Raw genomic sequence first — 10148 nt, forward strand, 5'->3', positions numbered from 1 at the left:
ATTGCCAAATTGGGCTCCATAAGTCACCCTGTTTTATAAATCAAACTGAGATGCAGGGGAGTAGGTGTGTCCAAACGTTTGACTGGTAATGTACCAGTCAAAAGATTGGACACACCTACTCATTTTTACATTGTAGAATAATAGTGAATATATCAAACTATGAAATAACACATGGAATCATGTAGTAACCAAAAAGTGTTCAACAAATCAAATCGATTTTATATTTGAGATTCTCAACCAGCTTCATGAGGTAGTCACCTGGAATGGGTTTCAAATAACAGGTGTGTTTTGTTAAAAGTTCATTTGTGGAATTAATGTATTTCCTTATTAATGCGTTTGAGCCAATCATTTGTGTTGTGACGAGATAAGGGTAGTATACAGAACATAGCCATATTTGGTGAAAGACCAAGTCCATATTATTGCAAGAACAGCTAAAATAAGCAAAGAGAAACGACAGTCACTACTTTAATAAGACATGAAGTTCAGTCAATGCGGAAAATGTCAAGAACCTTGAACGTTTCTTCAAGTGCGGTCGCAAAAACTATCAAGCTCTATGATGAAACTGGCTCTCATGAGGACCACCACAGGAAAGGAAATGCGGCTACTTTGTTGTTATTCTGACTGCACTTTTTGACTGTAAATTAGCCGTAGTTGGTTAGCTAGCAAGTAAGGCATAAGAACGTTGCCAGCAAGTATGGCAATGGTACATTTAGAACAAACGACTGGGTCGCATCCATAGATACAGAAACTGAACGACTGCGTCACGTCTCTCGCAACCGAACCTATAGAATGAACAACCAGCCGGCTTGGTTAGCAACCCTAGATTTGTGTCGGGACTATATATTGTGGAAGGATGAAATAGTATGAATACATTCATCAAAATAACGTTTTTAACGAAAATATGTCAATTATTTGAATATGTTTGTAACCCGTGGTATAAAAGTGCTAATGCCCTCGAAGCCGATGTTGGAGGGTATATTGGCATGGTTTGGCAAATATTGGCCAAAATATCATCCAAACACTGGCTTCGAGGGCATAATTGAGCAATAAGGCACGAGGATGTGAGATATATGGCCAAAATACATACCACGGCTAAGGGCTGTTATAACGCAGGACGCAACGTGGAGTGCCTGGATAAAGCCCTTAGCCGTGGTATATTGGCCATACTTTATACCACAAACCTCATAGGTGCCTTATTGCTAGTATACGCTGGTTATCAACGTAATTATAGCAGTAAAAATAAATATTTTGTCATACCCATGGTACAGGTCTGATGTACCACGGCTGTCAGCCAATCTGCATTCAGTGCTTGAAACACCCAGTTTATAATCATTTAAATAGATCTATGCAACTTCAAATACAAGTTCAAAACGAACATAGGCCATTAGATTTTCGATAGAAAGTGTGTATAGAATAAATATTGTCTATTTAGCCATGGATATCTCTTGATTAGTGTCTGGAAGAAACATGAGGATACAGCACTGTTCCAAAACTGGTTGAATCAACGTTGTTTCCACGTCATTTCGACCACAAAAATCTATGTGATGACGTTGAATTAACGTGTAAAACTAACTGGATTTGAGAAGTCATCAATGCAATGACATTTCGTATTTTTTTTCAATAAACTTTTAAACTAAATCCAATGACATTGTGAAATGTTTTGCTGATTTCACCTTGAATTCAACAACTCAAACAAATGTAAATCAAATATAGAGGTCGAACTGATGTCTGTGCCCAGCAGGGCGCTTTTTAATTTACCCAAGTTCATTAGTCACTAGTTCATTAGTCACCAGCCTCAGAAATTGCAGGCCAAATAAATGCGGAAATCTGTCCTTTGGTCTGATGAGTCCAAATTCGCAATTTTTGGTTCCATGTGCCGTGTCTTTTTTGTGAGACGCAGAGTAGTAGAACAGATGACCTCTGCATGTATGGTTCCCACCATGAAGCATGGAGGAGGAGGTGTGATGGTGTGGGGGTGCTTTGCTTGTGACACTATGGCGTAGCAGTAAGACGTCCTGTCATGTCGTGTCCCTTGTATATATCGTTTTTTACATCTTTTTTTTTTTGTTTTTACATATTTTCTTTGCATATCGTTTAAAACATTTTACTAAACCTCAGCTTTTAAATACTCTCCTGCAACCCGCCTCACCCAATGTAGCTATTCTTCCTAAAGTATTTATATTTACTTCGGACCCGGAACCCCTCAACTGAAGCTAGCCAGCTAACTACCAGCTATGCTAGCGGTCTTCAGCTAACCGGTCATCAGCTAACCTTTAGCTCGGAAAGCTCTCGCCAGTTCGAACAACGCGACTCTAACCAGAGCATAACGGAACTATTTATTTTTTTATCCCCAGATTCCCACCGCAAATGGAACATTTTTCAGCTGGATCTTCACAACTAGCTATCTAGCTAAACCACAACCTCGGATGATTACTCCTGGCTAGCGTTTCCACCCACTTAGCTTGAAGCTAGCCCGGCCAGAGCCCCTGTGCTACCACCGTAGCATACTCCTGGGCTACAATACCCGGACCCACGACCGGTCTATCGATGTCACCGCATGAAGAGGAATAAACAGACTCACCCCATCGCGACGTCCCCCAAAGGCTAACTCTCTAGCCCTTGCTATCTCCTTGCTTGCCAATTCGGCCTGCTAGCTGCTAGCTTGTTTAGCCCCGGCCTACTAACTGTTAGCTTGTTAGCACAGGCTTGCTAACCGTCTGAATCGCCGCGTCCCAAACACTCACTGGACCCATATTTACTTTCTATCTCTTTTCAATTTTTCATTTGTTTATACCTTCCGGTAACCTGCCTCACCCAATGTGATACGGAATCGCTATTATTTTTTAATTTTTAGAACACACTCAAGAACCTCCAGAAGCTAACCAGCTAACCAGCTAACTAGCTACAAGCTATTTAGTCATACTTAGTTTTTTTAAACCTGGATAACACTCGCCAGTCCAGCTTCCCTGCCCCATCCACCGCTGCCCCCTGGACACTGATCACTTGGCTACATAGCTGATGCACGCTGGACTGTCCTTTAATCACGGTACTCCATCTGTCGGCCCCGTTGCCTAGTCAACGCCATTTTACCTGCTGTTGTTGTGCTAGCTGATTAGCTGTTGTTGTCTCACCTACTGTTTTAGCTAGCTCTCCCAATTCAACACCTGTGATTACTGTATGCCTCGCTGTATGTCTCTCTCAAATGTCAATATGCCTGATATACTGTTGTTCAGGTTAGTTATCATTGTTTTAGTTCACAATGGAGCCCCTAGTTCCACTCTTCATACCCCTGATACCTCCTTTGTCCCACCTCCCACACATGCGGTGACCTCACCCATTACAACCAGCATGTCCAGAGATACAACCTCTCTCATCATCACCCAGTGCCTGGGCTTACCTCCGCTGTACCCGCACCCCACCATACCCCTGTCTGCGTATTATGCCCTGAATATATTCTACCATGCCCAGAAACCTGCTCCTCTTATTCTCTGTCCCCAACGCTCTAGGCGACCAGTTTTGATAGCCTTTAGCCGCACCCTCATACTACTCCTTCTCTGTTCTGCGGGTGTTGTGGAGGTAAACCCAGGCCCTGCACGTCCCCAGGCACCCTCATTTGTTGACTTCTGTGATCGAAAAAGCCTTGGTTTCATGCATGTCAACATCAGAAGCCTCCTCCCTAAGTTTGTTTTACTCACTGCTTTAACACACTCTGCTAACCCTAATGTCCTTGCCGTGTCTGAATCCAGGCTCAGGAAGGCCACCAAAAATTCTGAGATTTCCATACCCAACTATAACATCTTCCGTCAAGATAGAACTGCCAAAGGGGGAGGAGTTGCAGTCTACTGCAGAGATAGCCTGCAAAGTAATGTCATACTTTCCAGGTCCATACCCAAACAGTTCGAACTACTAATTTTGAAAATTACTCTCTCCAGAAATAAGTCTCTCACTGTTGCCGCCTGCTACCGACCCCCCTCAACTCCCAGCTGTGCCCTGGACACCATTTGTGAATTGATCACCCCCCCATCTAGCTTCAGAGTTTGTTCTGCTAGGTGACCTAAACTGGGATATGCTTAACACCCCGGCAGTCCTACAATCTAAGCTAGATGCCCTCAATCTCACACAAATCATCAAGGAACCCACCAGGTACAACCCTAACTCTGTAAACAAGGGCACCCTCATAGACGTCATCCTGACCAACTGGCCCTCCAAATACACCTCCGCTGTCTTCAACCAGGATCTCAGCGATCACTGCCTCATTGCCTGTATACGCTACGGAGCCGCAGTCAAACGACCACCCCTCATCACTGTCAAACGCTCCCTAAAACACTTCTGTGAGCAGGCCTTTCTAAACGACCTGGCCCGGGTATCCTGGAAGGACATTGACCTCATCCCGTCAGTTGAGGATGCCTGGTCATTCTTTAAAAGTAACTTCCTCACCATTTTAGATAAGCATGCTCCGTTCAAAAAATGCAGAACTAAGAACAGATACAGCACTTGGTTCACTCCAGACCTGACTGCCCTCGACCAGCACAAAAACATCCTGTGGCGGACTGCAATAGCATCGAACAGTCCCCGCGATATGCAACTGTTCAGGGAAGTCAGGAACCAATACACGCAGTCAGTCAGGAAAGCTAAGGCCAGCTTCTTCAGGCAGAAGTTTGCATCCTGTAGCTCCAACTCCAAAAAGTTCTGGGACACTGTGAAGTCCATGGAGAACAAGAGCACCTCCTCCCAGCTGCCCGCTGCACTGAGGCTAGGTAACACGGCACCACCGATAAATCCATGATTATCGAAAACTTCAACAAGCATTTCTCAACGGCTGGCCATGCCTTCCGCCTGGCTACTCCAACCTCGGCCAACAGCTCCGCCCCCCCCCGCAGCTACTCGCCCAAGCCTCTCCAGGTTCTCCTTTACCCAAATCCAGATAGCAGATGTTCTGAAAGAGCTGAAAAACCTGGACCCGTACAAATCAGCTGGGCTTGACAATCTGGACCCTCTATTTCTGAAACTATCTGCCGCCATTGTCGCTACCCCTATTACCAGCCTGTTCAACCTCTCTTTGATATCGTCAAAGGGGGGGACACCCTTGACCCACCTCTTCCACCTCTTCACCCTGGACACACCTCTTCAAAGGGGGAGACACCCTGGACCCAAACTGTTACAGACCTATATCCATCCTGCCCTGCCTATCTAAGGTCTTCGAAAGCCAAGTCAACAAACAGGTCACTGACCATCTCAAATCCCACCGTACCTTCTCCGCTGTGCAATCTGGTTTCCGAGCCGGTCACAGGTGCACCTCAGCCACACTCAAGGTACTAAACGATATCATAACCGCCATCAATAAAAGACAGTACTGTGCAGCCGTCTTCATCGACCTTGCCAAGGCTTTCGACTCTGTCAATCACCATATTCTTATCGGCAGACTCAGTAGCCTCGGTTTTTTGGATGACTGCCTTGCCTGGTTCACCAATTACTTTGCAGACAGAGTTCAGTGTGTCAAATCGGAGGGCATGCTGTCCGGTCCTCTGGCAGTCTCTATGGGGGTGCCACAGGGTTCAATTCTCGGGCCGACTCTTTTCTCTGTATATATCAATGATGCTGCTCTTGCTGCGGGCGATTCCCTGATCCACCTCTGCGCAGACGACACCATTCTATATACTTCCGGCCCGTCCTTGGACACTGTGCTATGTAACCTCCAAACGAGCCTCAATGCCATACAACACTCCTTCCGTGGCCTCCAACTGCTCTTAAACGCTAGTAAAACCAAATGCATGCTTTTCAACCGATCGCTGCCTGCACCCGCATGCCCGACTAGCATCACCACCCTGGATGGTTCCGACCTTGAATATGTGGACATCTATAAGTACCTAGGTGTCTGGCTAGACTGTGAACTCTGCTTCCAGACTCATTTCAAACATCTCCAATCGAAAATCAAATCAAGAATCGGCTTTCTATTCCGCAACAAAGCCTCCTTCACTCACCAAACTTACCCTAGTAAAACTGACTATCCTACCGATCCTCGACTTCGGCGATGTCATCTACAAAATTGCTTCCAACACTCTACTTAGCAAACTGGATGCAGTTTATCACAGTGCCATCCGTTTTGTCACTAAAGCACCTTATACCACCCACCACTGCTACTTGTATGCTCTAGTCGGCTGGCCCTCGTTACATATTCGTTGCCAGACCCACTGGCTCCAGGTCATCTACAAGTCCATGCTAGGTAAAGCTCCGCCTTATCTCAGTTCACTGGTCACGATGGCAACACCCATCCGTAGCACGCGATCCAGCAGGTGTATCTCACTGATCATCCCTAAAGCCAACACCTCATTTGGCCGCCTTTCGTTCCAGTACTCTGCTGCCTGTGACTGGAACGAATTGCAAAAATCGCTGAAGTTGGAGACTTTTATCTCCCTCACCAACTTCAAACATCTGCTATCTGAGCATCTTACCTATCGCTGCAGCTGTACATAGTCCATCGGTAAATAGCCCACCCATTTTCACCTACCTCATCCCCATACTGTTTTTATTTATGTACTTTTCTGCTCTTTTGCACACCAATATCTCTACCTGTACATGACCATCTGATCATTTATCACTCCAGTGTTAATCTGCAAAATTGTAATTATTCGCCTACCTCCTCATGCCTTTTGCACACAATGTATATAGACTTCCCTTTTTTCTACTGTGTTATTGACTTGTTAATTGTTTACTCTATGTGTAACTCTGTGTTGTCTGTTCACACTGCTATGCTTTATCTTGGCCAGGTCGCAGTTGCAAATGAGAACTTGTTCTCAACTAGCCTACCTGGTTAAATAAAGGTGAAATAAAAAAAATACAAAATACAAAAATGATATATTCAGAATTCAAGGCACACTTAACCAGCACAAATACAACAGCATTCTGCAGTGATACGCCATCCCATCTGGTTTGCACTTAGTGGGACTATTCATTCCAGGTGACTACCTCATGAAGCTGGTTGAGAGAACACTTTTTTTTGGTTACTGCATGATTCCATGTGTTATTTCATAATTTTGATGTCTTCACTATTCTACAATGTAGAAAATAGTAAAAACAAAGAAAACCTTGAATGAGTAGGTGTGTCCAAACCTTTGACTGGTATTGTATGTTGATGTTAGGAAAGGTAAGACACTGTAGGACAGGTAGGACACTGTCATTGTAAATACGAATTTGTTCTTAACTGACTTGCCTAGATTAAATAAAGGTTACATTTAAGAAAAATAAATCAATATTATCAGTTAGAACAGAAAACCAGCAGGCTCCTGACCTCGTGGGAGAAGAGTGGAGTACCCCTGGTTTAGACCCCTGTCCCTACAGACAGACAAACTGTGAACAAAAATGTAAATAATCTGTGGATGGGTCAGGGCGAGGTCAAAACTGTGATTTGCAAACGTTCCAATGTTATGGCCCTGTGATAAACGATTTGCTGCATGTGAATGGTACAGGTAGCCTCATCAGTAAGCCTTTTGCCCCTGGACAATGGAACTGATAGACCTAAATGGGGGAGACTAATTGGACTATAGGTAGGGCCTTCAGGCTCCAGTTTTGTAGAAAGTAGTAGTCTAGCCACATTAGATAATCCCTTGGATAAATATTTAGTAGACTGGATACTTAAGTACGTTTACAATTTATTCCGTATAGGATTACATATTAAATTAACTTCAAAGGTATATTATTTTCAAACTATTTAGACTACTGGCTATATGTAGAAGGAAGGTTTTAAAAAACAGCGTCGTTAATCTCATGTAAGGCTTATCTATTACAGTCTAACACAGCTACTCGATGATTACAAAACAACGTGGACTGCACTGACTGTTTTATCAAATGACATGTGAATTATAAGACGTGTTTACGAAGATGTCCTGAACTTCAGGGATAGATCTTGCATTGATAATTTCGACCATTATTGTTTTAAAATAACCATATAATGAATCAATGAAACCAAGTTAAGTATGAGGGACATTTTCTCAGGGCCCCGCCCGCTGTTTACCACCTTATCCTGGTATGAAAAGGTCCTATAGGCCTCGTTAACCTGGAATGCACACCTGTACGTGTAGTAGTAACCTGTACCTACATATGCTTATGATGATCACCATTTTACATGGAGAAAAAAACGTTTTTCACTTCACATTATGCACTTTTAAGTCGTTTTTGCCTCATTAAAGTTTATAACAACTTAATAAGCTACTTTTACGCATTCATATGCTCCCATCCCTGATTAAATTGATAACATTTTTGTATACATTGTTAATCTATAACCTAGACAATGTCAATGTATGCTTTTATAAATGTCTGTTGATACAGTTGGAACCTCTCATTTAAAGAAAACATCTAAGAATAAATTGGCCATTTGTAGCCAGCTGGGTTTTTTTATTACAGGTTGATGCTATATTTCGTAGACATAGAAAACGAAGTTCAATGTAAGACCTAAGTTTCAATGGCTGCAATATCAAGGAAAGGGCCGATTTAAAAACTTTTGATTCATCACCTCATGTCTTGTTGTAGTCATTATGTTTTGTACTCTATAAGAATGTATTTGTATCAATTATATCATAAAATGTTTTTTCTTTTTTCCATTCTACCTAAATAACTACATTTTTATCAAATGGATGAATTAGTTGGTTGGTCAGCTATTTTCCACAATCTTTTGTTATTTAAATTTCGTTATATACAAAGGGCCTGACCTCATTGAAATTATGTTCACCTCACTCATCTCTTCCATTGTCCCAGCTAATGCGTTCTGTATAACAAGGAATTCTGTGGCATTTGCATCCACTAAATATGTATTAGACATTCACAGGACTATAACATTCGGAATGCTGTGAAGTGCTGCCTTGCCACTCACAGTTTTAGCCTATGTTTGAAAAGCAGATAAACAGGGGACTGTTTTCTAAATGTTTTTTTCTTGCCTGTGTATAGTTTAGGCAATCCTGCTTTGTATAGCGTTCTCCATCCTAACATTCGATTGAATGTGATTCAACAATTCTTCACTAGATGGAAATGTTGGACAGGAAATGAACTACTGTTCAGCGAAAAGTAACCTCAATTCTAGGACTACACTGAGATATTTTGTAGGCTGATTGATAGGCCAGGGCTGCCAATGCAGTTTCAATACAGCTTGCTACTTTAGGTTAACCCTGATGTCAGTGTTTTTTATTCATTTTTTCAGACTATAAATAATTTACATTAAATGGGCAAGGCCTACATGGGCTTTTGATTCACATTTTTATAATAGACTATGCTGGGCCAAGATTGTGTTTTTGTAAAGCTCTAGGTAATATTAAATGGGCAAGGCCTACATGGGCTTGAACCGGCTTGAACTCATCACATTAGTAGGCTATAATAGAGCTAGATCAAAATATAACGTTATGACAATTTCCAACAGCCATGCGCTGAGATCGCTATGCAATTCATGCGTTCTGCCTGCGACAGTGCTGGGTGTCTTCCTGCTTCTTGGTCACGGAAGCTTGGCAACATTAGCTATAGCCTATTAAATTAGTGGCAAGCCAGTTTGAAATGATAACGATTGATGCAGACAGTCTAAACATGATTCCACGTCTCTTGTTCTGTTATCTCTTTTTTTGTCAAAGTAGCAACAATGCGATACAATGTAACATTTGAGTGGAATGAAACCTTTGCAGTATATGTTCCAAATAAATGTCCCTTGGAAACAGCTGAAGCAAATGCGGCTACTTTGTTGTTATTCTGACTGCACTTTTTGACTGTAAATTAGCCGTAGTTGGTTAGATAGCAAGGAAGGCATAAGAACGTTGCCAGCAAGAATGGCAATGGTACATTTAGAACAAACGAACCTATAGAATGATCAACCAGCCGGCTTGGTTAGCAACCCTAGATTTGTGTCGGGACTATATATTGTGGAAGGATGAAATAGTATGAATAAATTCATCAAAATAACGTTCTTAACGAAAATATGTCAATTATTTGAATATGTTTGTAACCCGTGGTATAAAAGTGCTAATGCCCTCGAAGCCGATGTTGGAGGGTATATTGGCATGGTTTGGCAAATATTGGCCAAAATATCCTCCAAACACTGGCTTCGAGGGCATAATTGAGCAATAAGGCACGAGGATGTGTGATATATGGCCAAAATACATACCACGGCTAAG

Source organism: Oncorhynchus gorbuscha, linkage group LG09, assembly GCF_021184085.1.
Source record: "Oncorhynchus gorbuscha isolate QuinsamMale2020 ecotype Even-year linkage group LG09, OgorEven_v1.0, whole genome shotgun sequence".
In the NCBI taxonomy this organism is placed as follows: domain Eukaryota; kingdom Metazoa; phylum Chordata; class Actinopteri; order Salmoniformes; family Salmonidae; genus Oncorhynchus; species Oncorhynchus gorbuscha.